The following is an 8,368-nucleotide window of genomic DNA, read 5'->3' on the forward strand; positions in this document are numbered from 1 at the left end:
GATGCTCCAGACAGAACTTTAAGGCAATCAGATGAAGCCTTTAGGATCAGGGTGCAAAAGAATGACCCCTGTAAACATGCAAAAAAGGGCAAAAATCGGACTTTCAAAAATTCATAACTCACTTCCTGTTCATATTAGACGTTAAAAAATATCAAATTTTTCGCCATGCCCGATGAGACTGCCAAGTTTGGTGAGTTTTTGTGCATGTTTCGGGGGTCAAAAATGCGATCGAACAATCGGAAAAATAATAATAATAATAATTCCTACAAAAACAATAGGGACTTCGCAGCGGTCGCTGCTCAGGCCCTAATAATAATAATAATAATAATAATAATAAAAGTAATAATATTTTCTACAAAAACAATAGGGACCTCGCCGCGGTCGCTGCTCGGGCCGAAATAATAATTTCTACACAAAGTCCATTGTGGTGACCCGCCCCCTTTTAAGTAAATTCAAAATGGCCGACTTCCTGTAAAACCTAGCTCATTGCTCCAAGAGACTTTTTTGTAGGTCTTGGTCTTATACATACAGTGAACCCTCGCTACTTCGCGGTTCACCTTTCGCGGGTTCAGTGCTTCGCGGGTCTAAAAAATATTCGGGGGCATTGTAGTTTCGCCGAGCGGCACGACGGGGCGCTGGAGCGGTTAGACGGCCGGCGTGCGCCGAAGAAGAGCGTGGGCGAAGAGGAGAGTGGACGAAGAAGAGCACGTTCCCCCGGACACGATCGGTGGCGACGTTTCGCGCGGTTCGGACCGTACCAGAGCTCCGGTCGGCGTGCGTGGCAGTTAAGCCATAGAGGAGCACCTTCCCCGGGCACGGGCGGTGCCAAGCGGCCCCTAAGTTTAACCGAATGGAAGCTCCGGAGGAGGAGGGCATGTTCGCGTCACAGTAAGCCGAAGAGGAGCACCTTCCCCGGGCACGGGCGGTTCCAAGCGGCCCCTGAGTTTAACCGAATGGAAGCTCCGGAGGAGGAGGGCATGCTCGCGTCACAGTAAGCCGAAGAGGAGCACCTTCCCCGGGCACGGGCGGTTCCAAGCGGCCCCTAAGTTTAACCGAATGGAAGCTTCGGAGGAGGAGGGCATGCTCGCGTCACAGTAAGCCGAAGAGTAGCACCTTCCCCGGGCACGGCGGTGCCAAGCGGCCCCTAAGTTTAACCGAATGGAAGCTCCGGGGGAGGAGGGCGGGCGTGTGTCACAGTTAAGCCGAATTGGAGCACCTCTTCTGCCCGGGCACGAGCGGAGCGCGAGGCTGTCAGTTATGAATGAATAAATGAATAAATAAATAAAGAATGCCACCTTTCATTTCACAGGGCACACCGGACGGCATACCAGCAGGTAAAAGTCGGAGTAATTAAATAAATACAAAAAGAATGGCTGGGGAATAAAAAAATAATACGTTTTAATAATAATTTGGTTTTTTTGTTATAAAATGAATTTCACTCTCTCTCTCCCCGTATCTATATATATATATATATATATATATATATTTATTATATATATTGTATATTTTTTTTAAGCATTTTTGAAGGTGCGCCGCTACTTCGCGGATTTTCAGTTTTCGCGGGTGGTCTCGGCCCCCATTAACCGCGATAACCGAGGGTTCACTGTACTCCATAAAATTTACAAAAAGCGAGGTGAAACACTCAATCAGGGCTGCTTTTTTGAACATTTCTCGAGGGCCATGGCGAGCCATTTCAAAAAAGCTGCACAACTAACGTATAAAATATTGATAAATTTGCTCGGCCTGATGTGTGTGTAAAGTTTCACGAGTTGTCGTTCATATTTAGAACCTCATAATCAGCGTTGTTTTATTGCCGAACAGTGCAATGCCACTCCCACAACTTTTCACGAAAAAGGACAAATTTCGTATTGTGACATCCTCATGGCCGAAACAGTCATCCGAGCATATATGAGGGCGACCTTGTTGAGTTGCACGGAGAAAAACATCCAAGAAAATAACTTGTATTAGCTTTTACCAGTTGGTGGCGCTACTACTACGATGAAAAATAAGTCGGTAGATGTCTTCAGGGCTGAAGTATCCTCAAATGTGTACAACTTCGAGAAGATAGGATCATCTGAGTCATGTTGCCGGAGCTTTTGTTGCCACAGAGTACAATCGGACTTTTCAGCACCGTAATAGCCACGCCTTTTGCCAAAACGTCACAAAATTCGGCAGAGAGTAAGATCATTGTCTTGAGTCTTTTCTGACTAATTTTCAGTCGGATTCGTCAAAAGGGCACCGTGCAGTACGTGAAAATTAAAATAAAAACAAATTTTTGATTCCACTTGGCGGCGCTGTGTGTATAACAAAATAATAACATTAAGATGTCTTCAGGTCGGGACGTTTTATTTACAGGTAAAGGTTTGGATTTTTAGGAGCATGTGCAGGGGAGTTATTAAGCATTCATTTATTTGTATTAGGTTCATTTTGTCTTCTTATTATTGATATTTGACTGATTCATTAAAAGCAGACAATTATGTTTTAGGTTAATTTTTTCACTGACATGTTTCGGCGAGTCTTTCGCCTTCTTCAGAGTGTCGCATGATGGTGTCTTGAGCTGATGTTCCATGAGGGTGTGACTTACCTGTCAAAAAAATGAAAAAAATCAGAGCAGTAAAAGAACAAGCACAACATGAACATTACAAATCAGCAATCACTGACCACTGCAAAAGGGAAAACCACATCATGGACCGGGAGAAGGGCAGGGTCATCCGCACAGAAGAGAACAAACAACAGCGCTGGATCAGAGAGGCCATTGAGATCTGCAAGCGAGGCATAAAAACCATGAACAGAGACAAGGGAGCCTTCATCCTCTCTACCACCTGGACCAGCATCTTGGCGGAGTGAACGGACAGCGGGGGGCGTGACTTGCCTTCATTCTTGTGACAGGTAAGTCACGCCCTCATGGAACATCAGCTGATAAAGACGGGTCACAAGACACCATCATGTGACACTCTGAAGAAGGCGAAAGACTTTCGTATTGTGACATGCTCAAGGCCTAAACACTCATCCGAGCAAATATAAGGTAGATTTTGTTAACCTGCCCGGAGAAAAACATCAACGAAAATAATTTGTATTTGTTTTAACCAGTTGGTGGCGCTACCACTGCGATCAAAAATAAGTTGGCAGCCGTCTTCAGGGCCTGAATATCCTCAAATGTGAAAAATTTCGAGAAGATGGATCATCTGAATCATTTTGCAGGAACTTTTGTTGCCACGGAGAATAATCAGACTCTGCGGCACCGTAATAGCCACGCCCTTCGAAGGAAAGTCACAAAAATAGGGATAGAGTAAGATCAATGTCTTGAGTCTTTTCTAGCCAATTTTCAATCAGATTCGTTAAAAGGGCACCGTGCAGTACGTCAAAATGTAAAAAATGATATTGATTGGCGCAAGGTGTATAACTGAATATAAACATATAGATGTCTTCAGGTACAGACTCTTTATGTACATGTGAAGTTTTGGATTTTTAGCAGCATGTGCAGGAGAGTTATTAAGCATTTTGTCCATTGCGGCGAAGGAAATCTTAAGTGAAAACTTTGAAGCCCCGCCCCCGTCATATAGTATTTCGGAAACAAAAATTTTTAGCCCCAGTGTTTGTCCCAGGTCTTCAGATGCTACAGACAGAATTTTAAGGCAATCAGATGAAGCCTTTAGGATCAGGGTGCAAAAGAATGACCCCTGTAAACATGCAAAAAAGGGCAAAAGTCGGACTTTCAAAAATTCATAACTCACTTCCTGTTCATATTAGACGTTAAAATATCAAATTTTTCGCCATGCCCGATGAGACTGCCAAGTTTGGTGAGTTTTTGTGCATGTTTCGGGGGTCAAAAATGCGATCGAACAATCGGAAAAATAATAATAATAATAATTTCTACAAAAACAATAGGGACTTCGCAGCGGTCGCTGCTCAGGCCCTAATAATAATAATAATAATAATAATAAAAGTAATAATATTTTCTACAAAAACAATAGGGACCTCGCCGCGGTCGCTGCTCGGGCCCCAATAATAATTTCTACACAAAGTCCATTGTGGTGACCCGCCCCCTTTTAAGTAAATTCAAAATGGCCGACTTCCTGTAAAACCTAGCTCATTGCTCCAAGAGACTTTTTTGTAGGTCTTGGTCTTATACATACAGTGAACCCTCGCTACTTCGCGGTTCACCTTTCGCGGGTTCAGTGCTTCGCGGGTCTAAAAAATATTCGGGGGCATTGTAGTTTCGCCGAGCGGCACGACGGGGCGCTGGAGCGGTTAGACGGCCGGCGTGCGCCGAAGAAGAGCGTGGGCGAAGAGGAGAGTGGACGAAGAAGAGCACGTTCCCCCGGACACGATCGGTGGCGACGTTTCGCGCGGTTCGGACCGTACCAGAGCTCCGGCCAGCGTGCGTGGCAGTTAAGCCGTAGAGGAGCACCTTCCCCGGGCACGGGCGGTGCCAAGCGGCCCCTAAGTTTAACCGAATGGAAGCTCCGGAGGAGGAGGGCATGCTCGCGTCACAGTAAGCCGAAGAGGAGCACCTTCCCCGGGCACGGGCGGTTCCAAGCGGCCCCTAAGTTTAACCGAATGGAAGCTCCGGAGGAGGAGGGCATGCTCGCGTCACAGTAAGCCGAAGAGGAGCACCTTCCCCGGGCACGGGCGGTGCCAAGCGGCCCCTAAGTTTAACCGAATGGAAGCTCCGGGAGAGGAGGACGGGCGTGTGTCACAGTTAAGCCAAATTGGAGCACCTCTTCTGCCCGGGCACGAGCGGAGCGCGAGGCTGTCAGTTATGAATGAATAAATGAATAAATAAATAAAGAATGCCACCTTTCATTTCACAGGGCACACCGGACGGCGTACCAGCAGGTAAAAGTCGGAGTAATTAAATAAATACAAAAAGAATGGCTGGGGAATAAAAAAATAATACGTTTTAATAATAATTTGTTTTTTTTGTTATAACATGAATTTCACTCTCTCTCCCCCCGTATATATATATATATATATATATATATATATACATATATATATATATATATATATATATATATATTTCTATATTTATTATATATATTGTATATTTTTTTTAAGCATTTTTGAAGGTGCGCCGCTACTTCGCGGATTTTCAGTTTTCGCGGGTGGTCTCGGTCCCCATTAACCGCGATAACCGAGGGTTCACTGTACTCCATAAAATTTACAAAAAGCGAGGTGAAACACTCAACCAGAGCTGCTTTTTTTTAACATTTCTCGAGGGCCATGGCGAGCCATTTCAAAAAAGCGGCACAACTAACGTATAAAATATTGATAAATTTGCTCGGCCTGATGTGTGTGTAAAGTTTTACGAGTTGTCGTTCATATTTAGAACCTCATAATCAGCTTTGTTTTATTGCCGAACAGTGCAATGCCACTCCCACAACTTTTCACGAAAAATCACGAATTTCGTATTGTGACATCCTCATGGCCGAAACAGTCATCCGAGCATATATGAGGGCGACCTTGTTGAGTTGCACGGAGAAAAACATCCAAGAAAATAACTTGTATTAGCTTTTACCAGTTGGTGGCGCTACTACTACGATGTAAAATAAGTTGGTAGATGTCTTCAGGGCTGAAGTATCCTCAAATGTGTACAACTTCGAGAAGATAGGATCATCTGAGTCATGTTGCCGGAGCTTTTGTTGCCACAGAGTACAATCGGACTTTTCAGCACCTTAATAGCCACGCCTTTTGCCAAAACGTCACAAAATTCGGCAGAGAGTAAGATCATTGTCTTGAGTCTTTTCTGACTAATTTTCAGTCGGATTCGTCAAAAGGGCACCGTGCAGTACGTGAAAATTAAAATAAAAACAAATTTTTGATTCCACTTGGCGGCACTGTGTGTATAACAAAATAATAACATTAAGATGTCTTCAGGTCGGGACGTTTTATTTACAGGTGAAGGTTTGGATTTTTAGGAGCATGTGCAGGGGAGTTATTAAGCATTCATTTATTTGTATTAGGTTCATTTTGTCTTCTTATTTTTGATATTTGACTGATTCATTAAAAGCAGACAATTATGTTTTAGGTTAATTTTTTACCTGACATGTTTCGGCGAGTCTTTCGCCTTCTTCAGAGTGTCGCATGATGGTGTCTTGAGACCCGTCTTTATCAGCTGATGTTCCATGAGGGTGTGACTTACCTGTCAAAAAAATGAAAAATCAGAGCAGTAAAAGAACAAGCACAACATGAACATTACAAATCAGCAATCACTGACCACTGCAAAAGGGAAAACCACATCATGGACCGGGAGAAGGGCAGGGTCATCCGCACCGAAGAGAACAAACAACAGCGCTGGATCAGAGAGGCCATTGAGATCTGCAAGCGAGGCATAAAAACCATGAACAGAGACAAGGGAGCCTTCATCCTCTCTACCACCTGGAGCAGCATTTTGGCGGAGTGAACGGACAGCGGGGGGCGTGACTTGCCTTCATTCTTGTGACAGGTAAGTCACGCCCTCATGGAACATCAGCTGATAAAGACGGGTCACAAGACACCATCATGTGACACTCTGAAGAAGGCGAAAGACTTTCGTATTGTGACATGCTCAAGGCCTAAACACTCATCCGAGCAAATATAAGGTAGATTTTGTTCACCTGCCCGGAGAAAAACATCAACGAAAATAATTTGTATTTGTTTTAACCAGTTGGTGGCGCTACCACTGCGATCAAAAATAAGTTGGCAGCCGTCTTCAGGGCCTGAATATCCTCAAATGTGAAAGATTTCCAGAAGATGGATCATCTGAATCATTTTGCAGGAACTTTTTTTGCCACGGAGAATAATCAGACTCTGCGGCACCGTAATAACCTCGCCCTTTGAAGGAAAGTCATAAAAATAGGGATAGAGTAAGATCAATGTCTTGAGTCTTTTCTAGCCAATTTTCAATCGGATTCGTTAAAAGGGCACCGTGCAGTACGTCAAAATGTAAAAAATGATATTGATTGGCGCAAGGTGTATAACTGAATATAAACATATAGATGTCTTCAGGTACAGACTCTTTATGTACATGTGAAGTTTTGGATTTTTAGCAGCATGTGCAGGAGAGTTATTAAGCATTTTGTCCATTGCGGCGAAGGAAATCTTAAGTGAAAACTTTGAAGCCCCGCCCCCGTCATATAGTATTTCGGAAACAAAAAATTTTAGCCCCAGTGTTTGTCCCAGGTCTTCAGATGCTACAGACAGAATTTTAAGGCAATCAGATGAAGCCTTTAGGATCAGGGTGCAAAAGAATGACCCCTGTAAACATGCAAAAAAGGGCAAAAGTCGGACTTTCAAAAATTCATAACTCACTTCCTGTTCATATTAGACGTTAAAATATCAAATTTTTCGCCATGCCCGATGAGACTGCCAAGTTTGGTGAGTTTTTGTGCATGTTTCGGGGGTCAAAAATGCGATCGAACAATCGGAAAAATAATAATAATAATAATTTCTACAAAAACAATAGGGACTTCGCAGCGGTCGCTGCTCAGGCCCTAATAATAATAATAATAATAATAATAAAAGTAATAATGTTTTCTACAAAAACAATAGGGACCTCGCCGCGGTCGCTGCTCGGGCCCCAATAATAATTTCGACACAAAGTCCATTGTGGTGACCCGCCCCCTTTTAAGTAAATTCAAAATGGCCGACTTCCTGTAAAACCTAGCTCATTGCTCCAAGAGACTTTTTTGTAGGTCTTGGTCTTATACATACAGTGAACCCTCGCAACTTCGCGGTTCACCTTTCGCGGGTTCAGTGCTTCGCGGGTCTAAAAAATATTCGGGGGCATTGTAGTTTCGCCGAGCGGCACGACGGGTCGCTGGAGAGATTAGACGGCCGGCGTGCGCCAAAGAAGAGCGTGGGCGAAGAGGAGAGTGGACGAAGAAGAGCACGTTCCCCCGGACACGATCGGTGCCGACGTTTCGCGCGGTTCGGACCGTACCAGAGCTCCGGCCGGCGTGCGTGGCAGTTAAGCCGTAGAGGAGCACCTTCCCCGGGCACGGGCGGTTCCAAGCGGCCCCTAAGTTTAAACCGAATGGAAGCTCCGGAGGAGGAGGGCATGCTCGCGTCACAGTAAGCCGAAGAGGAGCACCTTCCCCGGGCACGGGCGGTGCCAAGCGGCCCCTAAGTTTAACCGAATGGAAGCTCCGGGGGAGGAGGACGGGCGTGTGTCACAGTTAAGCCAAATTGGAGCACCTCTTCTGCCCGGGCACGAGCGGAGCGCGAGGCTGTCAGTTATGAATGAATAAATGAATAAATAAATAAAGAATGCCACCTTTCATTTCACAGGGCACACCGGACGGCGTACCAGCAGGTAAAAGTCGGAGTAATTAAATAAATACAAAAAGAATGGCTGGGGAATAAAAAAATAATACGTTTTAATAAT

This window comes from Idiotropiscis lumnitzeri, unplaced genomic scaffold, assembly GCF_059441095.1.
Source record: "Idiotropiscis lumnitzeri isolate Australia: NSW breed Sydney's pygmy pipehorse unplaced genomic scaffold, RoL_Ilum_1.0 HiC_scaffold_43, whole genome shotgun sequence".
Taxonomy (NCBI): Eukaryota; Metazoa; Chordata; class Actinopteri; order Syngnathiformes; family Syngnathidae; genus Idiotropiscis; species Idiotropiscis lumnitzeri.